This window comes from Nothobranchius furzeri, chromosome 8, assembly GCF_043380555.1.
Source record: "Nothobranchius furzeri strain GRZ-AD chromosome 8, NfurGRZ-RIMD1, whole genome shotgun sequence".
Lineage (NCBI taxonomy): Eukaryota > Metazoa > Chordata > Actinopteri > Cyprinodontiformes > Nothobranchiidae > Nothobranchius > Nothobranchius furzeri.
In genome coordinates, this window is record NC_091748.1 from 54,883,069 (window position 1) to 54,896,328 (window position 13,260).

Genomic DNA, 13,260 nt, shown 5'->3' on the forward strand with positions numbered 1-13,260 from the left:
AGAAGCAGAAGAAGACAAAGCAGAAGCAGCATAAGAAGAAGCAGGAGAGGAAGAAGCAGGAGAAGAAGCAGTAGAAGCAGAAGTAGAAGCAGAAGGAGACAAAGCAGAAGCAGAAGTAGAATAAGAAGAAGCAGGAGAAGAAGCAAAAGAAGAAGAAACAGAAAAAGAAGGAGAAGCAGAATAAGAAGTAGAATAAGAAGAAGCAGGAGAAGACAAAGCAGAAGAAGCAGAAGTAGAAGCAGAAGAAGAAGAAGAAGAAGAAGAAGCAGAAGCAGAAGAAGCAGAAGTAGAAGCAGAAGAAGACAAAGCAGAATAAGAAGTAGAATAAGAAGAAGCAGGAGAAGAAGCAGCAGAAGCAGAAGGAGAAGAAGCAGCAGAAGCAGAAGTAGAAGCAGAGGAAGACAAAGCAGCAGAAGTAGAAGCAGAAGAAGCAGAAGCAGAAGTAGAATAAGAAGAAGCAGGAGAAGAAGCAGCAGAAGCAGAAGTAGAAGCAGAAGAAGACAAAGCAGAAGCAGAATAAGAAGAAGCAGGAGAGGAAGAAGCAGGAGAAGAAGAAACAGAAAAAGAAGGAGAAGCAGAATAAGAAGTAGAATAAGAAGAAGCAGGAGAAGACAAAGCAGAAGCAGAAGAAGCAGAAGTAGAAGCAGAAGAAGAAGAAGAAGCAGCAGAAGCAGAAGAAGCAGAAGTAGAATAAGAAGAAGCAGGAGAAGAAGCAGCAGAAGCAGAAGAAGCAGAAGTAGAAGCAGAAGAAGCAGCAGAAGCAGAAGAAGCAGAAGTAGAATAAGAAGTAGAATAAGAAGAAGCAGGAGAAGAAGCAGCAGAAGCAGAAGAAGCAGAAGTAGAAGCAGAAGAAGACAAAGCAGAAGCAGCATAAGAAGAAGCAGGAGAGGAAGAAGCAGGAGAAGAAGCAGCAGAAGCAGAAGTAGAAGCAGAAGGAGACAAAGCAGAAGCAGAAGTAGAATAAGAAGAAGCAGGAGAAGAAGCAGCAGAAGCAGAAGAAGCAGAAGGAGAAGAAGCAGCAGAAGCAGGAGAAGAAGCAGCAGAAGCAGAAGGAGAAGAAGCAGAAGTAGAAGCAGAAGAAGACAAAGCAGAATAAGAAGTAGAATAAGAAGAAGCAGGAGAGGAAGCAGCAGAAGCAGAAGAAGCAAAGGAGAAGAAGAAGAAGAAGCAGAAGTAGAATAAGAAGAAGGAGAAGCAAAAGAAGAAGAAACAGAAAAAGAAGCAGAAGGATTTTAACCCTTTGATGCATAATGGTCACTACAGTGGACAGGTACTCAAAATTGTTATTTATTTATTTTTGCTGTTAAGCACAGCTGTTGAAGACTTTATTGCATTTGAGCCCCTCCATTTGTACTTCAGTAAGTCAAGCCAACATATTTCATGTTCAGAATGCACGCTGTCCACTGAGGTGGACATGTAATACACTATGTGTAAATTAAATGTTACAAAAAATATGTAAATATGAAATATGTTTCATTCACACCTAAAGATGAATGAAAAAAATTGTTTAAAAAAATCATGGTTGAAGATTTCATAATTCATGCATCAAAGGGTTAAAAATGTAACGCCTCTAGACAAAAATCGCAAAGTGCTTCACTAGAAAAAATACACGTTGATTTAAAATTATGATAAAAATTGGTGAAAAGAAATTAACCCTTTGATGCATAATGGTCACTACAGTGGACAGGTACTGAAAATAGTTATTTATTTATTTTTGCTATTAAGCACAGCTGTTGAAGACTTTATTGCATGTGAGCCCCTCCATTTGGACTTCAGTAAGGCAAGCCAACATATTTCATGTTCAGAATGCACGCTGTCCACTGAGGTGGACATGTAATAAATTATTTGTAAATTAACAAAATGTCACAAAAAATATTTGTCGAAATTTGTTTAATTCACACCTAAAGATGATCGAAAAAAATTGTTTAAAAAATCATGGTTGAAGATCTCATAATTCATGCATCAGAGGGTTAAGATTAAAAATAAAAATCGGAGGCAAAAAAATACAGAGTTGACAGAAACAGCAAGATGAAGAGAAGTGAGGAAGATAAATAGGAGGTCACGTGACAGCCAGCCTGAACAGGTGAGTTTTCAGCTGCTTTTTTAAGAAGACCACTGAGTCCACTGATCTCAGGCTCAGGGGGAGAGAGTTCCAGAGTCTGGGGGCCACAGCAGCAAATGATCTGTCACCTTTGGTCTTTAGCCTGGTGCTCTGCACAACCAGCAGGCTTTGGTCACTGGACCCCAGGGACCTGCTGGGGGTGTATGCAAAGGCGATGGTTTGTTTTTAAAACTGGTGGGAACAATATACATAAGTGTGGTTTGGAGACTGGTGGGGACAATTATTTTTAATTCATATATAAGTATTGGTTTGTATGATGTTTACTTACAACCACGATGTATTGACAGGTGTTTGAAACTGGAGTTTTATTAAATAAATAAATGCTAAAGGTGTCATGGTCTGCATCTGTGTCTTTCCCCATGTGTCTCCTGATGTTCTCCATCCCTCTCTAGATTCCCCTTTTGTGTCTCATAGCGCCCTCACGTGTCCTTTGTCTGCATCTCATTTATGTATCTTCTGTTTGTACATACAAACATACTTAGGAGAAACCGAACGCCAACTCAACACACGAACAATAGAACATAGAAAGGAGTGCGAGAAAGAGGCAAGTCGAAAACACACGAGAGCAGCAAAAGAAGAAGCAGAAAGTACAATAAAGTAGTCAGCCGTAACAGATCACTGCACAAGAGAAAACCATATAATGGACTGGGACAAGACATGGATCATAAACACCGAACAACAAAAATACAAAAGATAGATAAAAGAAGCAATCGAGATAAGGAGACGCGGATGTGGGACAATGAACAGGGATGATGGAGTTTACACGTTGGACCGCGCATGGGACTGCATCGTCGGAGAGGGGAGAGCGAGCAGCAGAGGGCGACAACGTCCTCTGCTGCCCGCGGATAAACGGAGAAGGAAGTGACGCCACCATCAGCGTCAGCCTGAGGAAGTCTGCAGCTGCAGACGAAACGTAGCGACAAAACAGGTAACGAAACTGTTTCTGTGTTTTAAAAAGTACGACAGCATGGAATTAGAAATGATTACATTTTGTTCCCTCCATATTTTGAACATATCATCTTTAGCCCTACTCCATATGGGAGAAACTAAATGAACAGCGTCTGGAACATTTACTGAAAGATTTCATTTATATGTCAAATCCATGTTATAACTTTGTGAATTCATGAAGAACTTTTGGCTAAAAGAGGGAATCTATTAACTTGCACAAGTCACATTTGATCAAAAAGTATTTTATTCATGCAGTTTATAAAGCTGTTATACTAATACTTATTAACTTAATGTAATTTAAAGAAAAGTAAAAACTAATGCATTCTCTTTCTTTTTGAATCTTTATAAGCTTGAAGTGGCTCTGGCATCTGATTGGGATGCCTCCTAGATGCCTCCCTGATGAGGTTTGCCCAGCATGTCCAACTGGGACAAGGCCTAAAGGAAAACCCAGGACACATTGGAGGGACTATGTCTTTCATCTGGCCATGGAACGCCTTGGGATTCCCCTGGAAGAGTTGGCCCAAGTGGCTGGGGAGAGCAAAGTCTGGGCCTCTTGACTTGGGCTGCTGCCCCTGCGACCAAACTCCAGATAAGCGGAAGAAAATGGATGGATGGATGGATGGATGGATGGATGGATGGATGGATGGATAGATGGATGGATGGATGGATTTGATTGTGGTGGTTTACATTTAAATTCAGTTCAAATACAAAATGGACCATCTAAAAACACTAAAACTGCAAAAACAAACAACAATTATTTTGTACTTTGGCATGAAAATGATGACAGCCTGTGAGGATAATAAGCAAATACAGCCACAATTATAATATGCACCTTTTTCGAAAAGCAATGTGTGACTGAACCTGTTGATTTGTTTGTTGAAGTAGAGAAGGTAGAGGAGTCCCAGTACTACCACTTCCACCCTCAACTGTGCGTTCATGTCCAGGGTTGCAAGTGCATAGGACAGGGGTATTCAATTCAGGTCCTGGAGGGCCTCCAGCACGGAGAGTATCCAGCACGTTTTAGTGGTTACTCTGCTCCAACACACTTGATTCAATGGCTGAATCACCTGTGCAGCAGCTCATCAAGCTCTGCAAAAACCTGTTAATCACCTCCTGATTGAAACCAGGTGTTAAAACAGAGTTAAAACTATGTGCTGGATACCAGCCCTCCAGACCCAAAACTGATTACCCCTGGCGTCTTTGCACACTTGATTCGCACTCCGCACTGATGCAGACTTCAGCAGGTTTTACCCACAATCCATTGCTGAATGGGGATATTGAGAAGAAGGAAGTGCGATGGCTCAAGCACCCTTACTCAAAATATGTATTTTCACGTATAATTGTCAAAAAATTTAGTATTTTATTATTGTGTACATATATGATCACAATCCAGTGTTTCTCTGTTGGAGAGTTGCATTACATGTCTCACTGTCCCAAATCGGCTATTATTTTCACACTTGTGTATATGCAATACTGTACACTTCCTCCAAGTGCACATTGCTGAGGACCGTAAGGTGCAGTGCGAGTATTTGGACTGGGCCAGAGACATGGGAGGACAACTAGGAGACTGGACTAAACAGAACAAAAATACTGTAAAACAAAACAAGAAGATTACTAGAAACTAAAAGGAAGGGTGAAACTAGAAAATGAAGTAAACAAACAGGGTGGGCAGGTTAATGACAATAACAGAATAAGAAAGGAAGCTAAAGATACTATAAAGAACTGGAGGGGCAAAGAAATCCTAATAAAGACACTAATAACTAAACGCTGGGGCAAAATGGAACATAAACCACTACAAACAAACAAACAAACACACATACAGAGGTCAAAGGTCATAAGGGAAAAACTGAGGAGGAATCTGGGGGAGTGAATAGCTGAGGATGACTGGGAGAGGATAAGTGGGCAGGTAGGAAAACCAAGAGGCAGCTGAGATATAAACACAAACTAAGGGATGAGGAATGAAGGGGCTAGGGGAGACGTTAGGTTATGCATATAACCACTGTTCTTTGAAGGAGAGGAACGAGGTACAAGGAAGGTACTATAGGACATCACGCCCTCGTGTGGCCTGGCTGAAGACACATTTAATCACGCCTGTAAGGCAAATGAAAGTGATGCTGTGAGGAGGCCCCGCCCTCCACTAATAAGCGACCGCATCACTGTCATTCCTCAGTTCGATGGCCGCTCTTCACAGAGCTGGGCTGTGAAATGGGGTAGCCCTGCATTGTACCTTGTTCCTCTCCTTCAGGGAACAGTGGTTATATGCATAACCTAACATTCCCTTTCAGTCGATTCACTCGGTACAACAAAGGTACTATGGGACCTATCGAAACGCCCCATGAGCAGCTATCAAACCTGGCCTGACATTGCAACCTAAGATGGCAAGTCAGATCCAGCAGAGAGAACTGCATGGGCCACCGAAGGGGCCAAAACATCCAAGCTGTAAAACCTCACAAAGGTGTGGGGTGTAGCCCAGCTTGCAGCTGAGCAAATGTCACCAACTGAAACACCTTTAAACAGCGCCCAAGAAGCAGCCACACCCCTAGTAGAGTGTGCCCTGATCCCTAGGGTGAGCTGGGAGCCAGTGACGCTGTAACACAGGGAAATGGCCTCCACAATCCAATGAGAATGTTTTTGCTTTGACAAAGCTTTAGCCATGGAGGGTTTGGCGAAACACACAAACAGTTGGTCTGTTTTACTGATACTCTGAGTGTAATTTATATAAGCCTGCAGAGCACGAACCAGGCACAGACAATGCAGTCTCCTCTGCTCCTCAGAGGCAAAAGGAGGACTACTGAAGCCCAAAAGCTCAATGGTCATGGAACCGTAGTTGAGCGGGATGACCTTAGGCAAATATGCAGCGTTCAGTTGCAGAGTGACCCCTAGCTCCATCTGATGACATTTTCAGACAGGAAGGGTGAACTGAAAGAGCATGAAGGTCTCCCACCCTTTTAGCCGATACGAGGTCTAAGAGCAGAGCAGTCTTATAAGACAGAAGCTTCATACTGATCGATTCAATAGGCTCAAATGGGGGACCACACAGGGCCTCCATCACCAAAGCAAGGTCCCAAGAAGGGACAGATGATCTATTAACGGGTCTGCGAAGCCCTTTCATGAACCGAACGGCTAAAGGGTGAGCGCCAGGAGAAACTCCATTAAAAGATTCATGGCAAGCCGAAATGGCTTCTAGGTAGACCTTTAAAGTGGGGAATGATAAGCCCTTGTCCAGCAGATCCTGTAGAAATGACAGAATGTCCACAATGGAACTCTGTGAGGGAACTACTGACCTGCTCAGACACCACACTTAAAAAGCCTTCCACTCATAGGCATATAAACCCCTAGTGGAGCATGCTCTTGAGCTCTGAATGGTATTCACCACAGCCGGGGGAAGACCTGTAGCTAACAGGTTGGACCCTTCAGTAGGTAGGCCTGCAGCTTCCATAGATGTGGGCGAGGGTGCAGCACTTCCCCTTGTGCCTGTGACAGAAGGTCCTGTCTGATGGGGAGCTTCCATGGGTGTGGGGTGTGTGTGTGTGTGTGTGTGTGTGTGTGTGTGGGGGGGGGGGGGGCTATCATCAGACTGATGATCTCTGGGTACCAAGACTTTGTGGGCCACTGAGGGGCCAACAAATTCAGAGATGTGCTCGACTTGCGCACTCTCTCCAGTACTGCTGAAATCAGTTCCACCGGCGGAAAAGCGTAGAGGAGAACGTTGGGCCAAGGGTGCGCCAGAGCATCTGATCCCATTGGAGCAGTCTGATCCGTCAGGGAAAAGAACAGGGGATAGTGTGTGTTTGCGTTTGACGCAAACAGATCCACCACTGCCCTGTCGAACCTCAGCCAAATCTGGGACACCACCTTGGGGTGGAGCCTCCATTCCTTTGACAGAGGTCCGCCCCTGGAGAGCAAATCTGCCCCGTGGTTGAGGTACCTGGGAACATAAGCTGCTCTGAGGGACAGGAGATTCAGATTGCACCAGTGCAGCAATGTGTGGGTCAGATTCAGTAGAGGAAGAGAACGTTTTCCTGCCTGTCTGTTTACATATGACACCACAATTGTGTTGTCTGTGTGCACCAGCACTTGTCCTCTCAGGTGATGACTGAAAAGTTTCAGGGTCAGAAACACGGTTAACAGTTCCAGAAAGTTGATATGGAACCTTGACTGAGTCGAGGACCATACCCCTCTCACCGCCAAATCCCCACACGGAGCCCCCCTCCAGCCTCTGAGGGAAGCATCTGTGGTCACCACTATGCGTTCTGACACCCTCCCGATAGGGGAACCCTGGCAGAACAGCCCTGGTTCTCTCCATGAGAGGAGAGCTACCATGCAGGCTCTGGTGACCGTCAACCTCCGGTGGAGATGACGTGAAGGATGGAGATGATGAGAGCGGACCAAACGCTGGAAATGTCGCATTTTTAACTGTCCGAGAGGCACCACGGCTATGGAGGAAGCCATCCTCCCCAGCAACTGTAGAGCTGTGGAGTGTTAGTCTGGCTCCCAGCTGAAAGCGCGCTAAGCAACTGCATAGCACGGCTATTCGCTAGTCCGAGAGACACGCTCTGCTTGACCGAGAGCAAATTTCCAGCCCAAGGAAGGAGAAACTCTGACTCGGAACTAGAAACTTCTTTCTGTAGTTCACGGAAAACCCCAGGGCTTGAACGTGGGAAAGTACCTGTGCAGTGTGAGCTTCTGCCTGTGTTCGGGGACTCTCTACTAGAGCCCAGTCGTCTAGGTAACCAAGGATCCGGAAGCCCTCCTCCCTTAGGGGGGCTAGTGCGGCTTCCACACATTTCGAAAAGGTGCGGGGAGAGCTAACCCAAAAGGCAGAACCATGTACTCGTAGGCCTTCCCTTCGAAAGCAAATCGCAGGAACCGCCTGTGATCGGGGTGGATTCCCACATGGAAATAAGCATCTGTGAGATCGATCGTAGTAAACCAATCTCTGGGACTGACTGTATCCAGTAGCTGTTTGAGTGTTAGCATTTTGAACCTGTACGTGCGCAGATACGTGTTTAACACATGCAGATCCAAAACAGGGTGAAGTCTGCCCCCCTTTTTCGGGACAACAAAGTAGCGGCTGTACCAACCTTTGTTTGTGACCTCGACAGGGACCGCTCGAATAGCTCCTTTCAACAGTAGAGTCTGAATTTCCTTCTGTAACACGACCGCAGCTTCGGTATTTACACATGTCTGCACAACAGAGGTAGATACGGGTGGTTTGACCAGGAACTGCAGTCGGTAACCCATGGCAACTGTGCGCTCGACCCAGGGGGACACTGCGCATGCTCGCCAGAGGTGAAGTTTCGCCACGAGGCAACCGCTCAGCGCCCTGGTAGGGGAGCTGCTGCCCTCTACCGGAAAGGGAGGCTTTCTGAACATCATGTCTGCCACCGGAGGAAAGTTGCTGTTCTCCAGCAGAGCGGGAGAACACAGCTTTTCCCGCTCCCACAGAGGCCGATTGCAGACAGGATTCGATGTGAAAATTGAGCTGTCGTTCACCAGCGGAGCGGGTTGACGCAGCTTTATGGGACCAATTTGAGAAGCATTGTTGAGACACATTGCATTGCTTCCCAACAGGGTTCAAAACCCAAACAAGGTGGGTCCCGGGATCAGGACGACTGTTTCTTCTTGCGGCTCACAGAGAATTTCTGTGACTCCCCAGGAGGGCCTTTATTCCAAGCGGAGTGGCGAAGAGGGAAAGAGGGAAAGACAGGGTCCGAGCTGGGACCAAGCCCTTTGCTGCCGCTGGAGAGGCTGTCCTCTGAGGTGGAGGAGAGGTCAGGTTCTTCCTGTCGGACCCAGGTGCCGTGCGCCACCCTTCCCGCCTGGGGATGATGGAGCATAGCGCCTCAGTCTGTTTCCGCTGGGCCTCGAACTTTGTCTGAATAGCGTAGAGGGACTGACCAAACAGACCACTGGGCGAAACAGGCTCGTCCAGGTAGTTAGCCCTGTTCCTGTCGGGGACATTAGAAAGAGTCAGCCACAGCCACTGCGAAACTTCAGAGTCTCCCAGGAGATGTTGTAGGAGCTTCATGCGCCGTTTGAGCGTGGGACTGCGGAGTCGGCAACAGAACTCGCAGGCCTCCGGGTCCACAAGCGTGGCGTGGAGAATTCCCAGACAAACCGGGCACACTTTGTGTAAGTCCTTCTCATGAAGAGAGAATCCACAGCCCTGAGGACAGGGGCGCGAAGTGCCTTTCCGTGAAGCGACGTCCGACACGGTGCTCATTGCGAGACACACAGCAGAACGAAGTGGAGAAGCTGAATAGCCACAAAAGATAGCGCTAAGGGGGCGGGAATGCTAGCCAGAAGGCAGTCCAGTCAGAGAGCGGTTAAGCTATCTTTCAATAGCGCAGCTAGTTGTCCGATGTTTTCTCAGCGAGGTGAAGAGCGTAAGAACTGAGGAATGACAGTGGCATGGTAGCTTATAAGTGGAGGGCGGTGCCTCCACGCAGCGTCACTTTCATTTGCCTTAAGCCTGGTTTATGCTTCTCCGTCAGCTCCGCAAGGGACAGACACGCACGGATTGACGGAAGCGTTTTGCTTTTTCACTTCTCCGTGTCCTGGAGAGGGTTGCAAAGCAATTGCCCGGCAGGACCACAGAGGGCGTAGCGCTGTTCTGTGGTATCCTGTCATGTATCGGTCCAAGATAGTGTGTTTATATTGTGTTTTTTGTGTATATAAGAGACTTTTAACACGGACATAGTTGTCTCTCATTCTCCCACCGCTTCATGCGCTCCCCACCTCTAAACCCACGTTTCCTGTCATTTCCATCCACAAATAAAACGCTTGCTGCACATCTTTTCACTCCTCCAGTCACGGGAGGATGAAACGTTCATATTTTTAGAGTTTTTTCGAGAGGTATTCTTCAAGCTTCTCTGTGTCTGCCGCTTGTTAAACTCGGCTTTCTTTGCAATGGTGGCGCTGTAAACAACAGCGGCGTCCTAACCAATCACAAGCTTGCGTAATTTGTCTCGTTCGACGGATGTTTAAAAAAGTGGGCTCGACTCCGTACGTACTTGCGTGCCTGCCGGATCCCTACGCAAGGACGGATAATGGCGTTGCGTGTGCTCCGCACTGACGCAGACGGAGAAGCATAAATCAGGCTTTACAGGCGTGATTAAATGTGTCTTCAGCCAGGCCACACGAGGGCGTGATGTCCCACAGTACCTTCGTTGTACCGAGTGAATCGACTGAAAGGGAACAAGAGGACACAGGACATGACGGAAACACGACTTCTGTTCTGCTTTTACATGTTACATTATATTCTGAATACATACTGTCCTACATTCAGCCACACTTCTCACTTTTGTTGGACAATAGCTCTGATGTATTTACAGTTGTGGTAGTGAGGACAGTTCTGACAAATAAATGGCAATGGCATTTAAAAAGGGGAGTGATCGGGCTGTTTCAAAAGCTGAGATTAACCTTTAATGTTTTTAACACAATAACAGTTGGATAATTTGCTTAAAATAAAAAAAATAAAAATGAAAAAACAAAAGTCAACTGTGATTTGTGCCCTAAAGTCCTAAGTTAAACATGATAAACTCTGACACAATTAATCTCTTTAAACCACCTGTAGAGTCTTTCAGAAAACAGCTTGCTGCTCTTTTAGCAGACAGCTTTTTCTTCCTCACACAAAGCAGAGAGTTAACAAGCGCTGAAAGAAACAGGAGGCAAGTGCTCCTGCCTTTGTGGCCCCATCTTGAGTGGTGGGCCATAAGGGACGAGTGGTCTCAGTGAAGGGGGAGGGAGCTGGTTGTTAACTTTATACACTCTCCTGATACAGTTTTACTGATTTATGATCAAAAGTCTCTGAAATACAAAACAGAACAGTGAACTGTTTAGAGACATGTGGAAACTAATGTTTGTGTGGCATTTTGTGGCATGGTCAGCTAACCAGCTGGAATTCTATAAATGTATCATTTACCAACAGTGCCGTCTAATGTGACAAAATAAAGAAAATCACAGCCTTTTATTCAGACACGTGCTTTTATTCTAAAGTTTAAACCAAATCTGAAAAAAAAAGCTCAAAATATTTCAAAATAGCCCTATTCAACTGTGAGAGCAAACCCCTCAGAGATACAACTTTTGGTTCAGTCAGGTGATATGGATGAATATAAGTTGATCTCCAACAGTTTGGTTTTATCTGTTTTTATGTATAGTTTTAATTTACAATGAATGCACCTTTTTACCTGTATTGTGATTGGGTTTTAATTTGTTTTGTGTCGTTGACCGAGGCGCCTTGGTCAGCTCCCATGCTGTATTAATAAAGTGGTATGGTATGGATATGGTGGTTACCCTGTTTAAAATCAGGTAAACGTGTCACTTTACATTAACCCTTTAAAACAGATATGTCAATATAATCGAAAACTATATTTTTATTAGGCTATTTATTGGTTAAAGCTACAATGGCTAATTAGCTTAAAACATTTTTTCATGCCTCTTAACAACCTTATAACACAGTATACCTATAAATATATTGTGAAGATAAAAAAATGAAGAAAAATGATAAAGTGGTTCTTTAGCATTTGTCAAAAATCTTCCGTCAATAACACGTTTAGGACTGAAAGCAATTATATGACCATCTGGTTGTATCTCCAAACCACAGCACTTCTGCACTTCCCTGCATCCCCCACTCATTACGTACTCGGGTATTTAGCAACAGAACCCCACTGGTGTGAAAGATTCACAGCTCAGTAATATCAGAGAAGGAGAAACAGCTGGCTGCTACCACTTCAACTTTAGGACAAACTACCAGAGTCTTAAAAAGGAAAACACCATTTCAAGTCATGGACGACAAGAGACATTTGGACCTCGAAAAGGGCAACCGGTGTTTAGCGCTATCTCGTTTCCTCTTGAAATGCAGGTGGCTGGTTAACAGCTGAAATGTCTGGGGGGGGGGGGGGGGGGGGATTGTGTTCAAAACTTAGCTTGTTGTGTAGATTTGCCAAAGTGGCCTTGATGTTATAATAACAATAATATGCTTATTTAATGCATTTTATGATGTAGTAGGGAGTCTAAGTCACGCCCATCTACTTCCGGACATTGGGTCCCTGGAAAAACGACAAAATGAATGCAAGTCAATGGGGCTAAAAACGCTATTTTCTAATTCCGCTTCTCATGTGCCATGGATTTCACATACGATGTCTGTGAATTTTAAAAAAGCTTTTTGATACCAAGAAAGTGCAACAACATTATTTTAGGTTTTGTGTGAAAATAAGTCCAGGACTACAGATGCGCTTCACGAAACTGACATCATCGAACCAGACACGAAGAAAAACAGGGAAAATGGCTGTAAGTTCAGCAAACTTCAAATCCTTCCTTCAGGAGGAAAAAAAACACCATAAATCTGGCTATTTGTTAGGTAGCAGCTACGCTAGGGGAGAGGAGATCATGTGGTGATGTCATGAATGTGACGTGCTGATTTCTAGTTTGTAGTCATACTAATTACAAACATTTACAAGCTGAGAAATCTCAAAGCATGTGACTGGTGTGGTCAAAACACCCATCACTACTTTTCATTTAAATTGCAGTACAACATGTGTGCGATCCAGAGTCTTAGGCAAAGTGGATTAGAAAAAATCTCTTTCAGCCTCATTGACTTGCATTAACTTTTTTGCTCTTCCGGGGACCCATGAGCTGACCGGAATAGGAGGAGACTTAGGCTCCCTATTATGCAACAATGTAAAAATTAAAGCTGCATTCCGGAGTTTTCGATTTTTTCAGAAACCCGTAAGTGATTATCTCATCATGAACTGTGATAAAATGTAAGCAACCCGTCTTTTTTTTTTTTTTTGCTAAGCACGCCCCCTGCCCCGCAGAGCTCCATTCAATAGGGAACTGAGCGCCAACCAGAGCTAACCAATTGTGTTAGACTACCGCTTATTTGCTTCAAATTTAAGGAATACCTCAGTTGATGCAGAGCTGATGAACTTTTCACAGACAAGTAAGTCTCTAAAGTATAAAAATATGAAAACACAACATGACATGAGAATATTACTCGTAAAACAGCGTGTTTTAGCTCTATTTGTCAGCTAAGAAGCACATTTAAAAACAGAAACGTGAAGTCGCGATCTTAACAAACAGAGGAATAGACTTTATGTGTGATGTGCTTGTCAGCCACTAGATGGTGACATCAGATAAGAGAATGACTCCGGAAAGAAGCTTTAAAGGTGTAAGAAAACATGCCT

The 13,260-nt window shown here is 44.8% G+C and overlaps 2 pseudogenes; both read right to left on the bottom strand.

Moving 5' to 3' along the window:
* Positions 1-5,400: 5,400 nt before the first annotated feature.
* LOC139071412 (uncharacterized) lies at positions 5,401-6,509 on the bottom strand (annotated as a pseudogene).
* A 5-nt stretch (positions 6,510-6,514) lies between these two features.
* LOC139071413 (uncharacterized) lies at positions 6,515-8,626 on the bottom strand (annotated as a pseudogene).
* Positions 8,627-13,260: the final 4,634 nt, after the last annotated feature.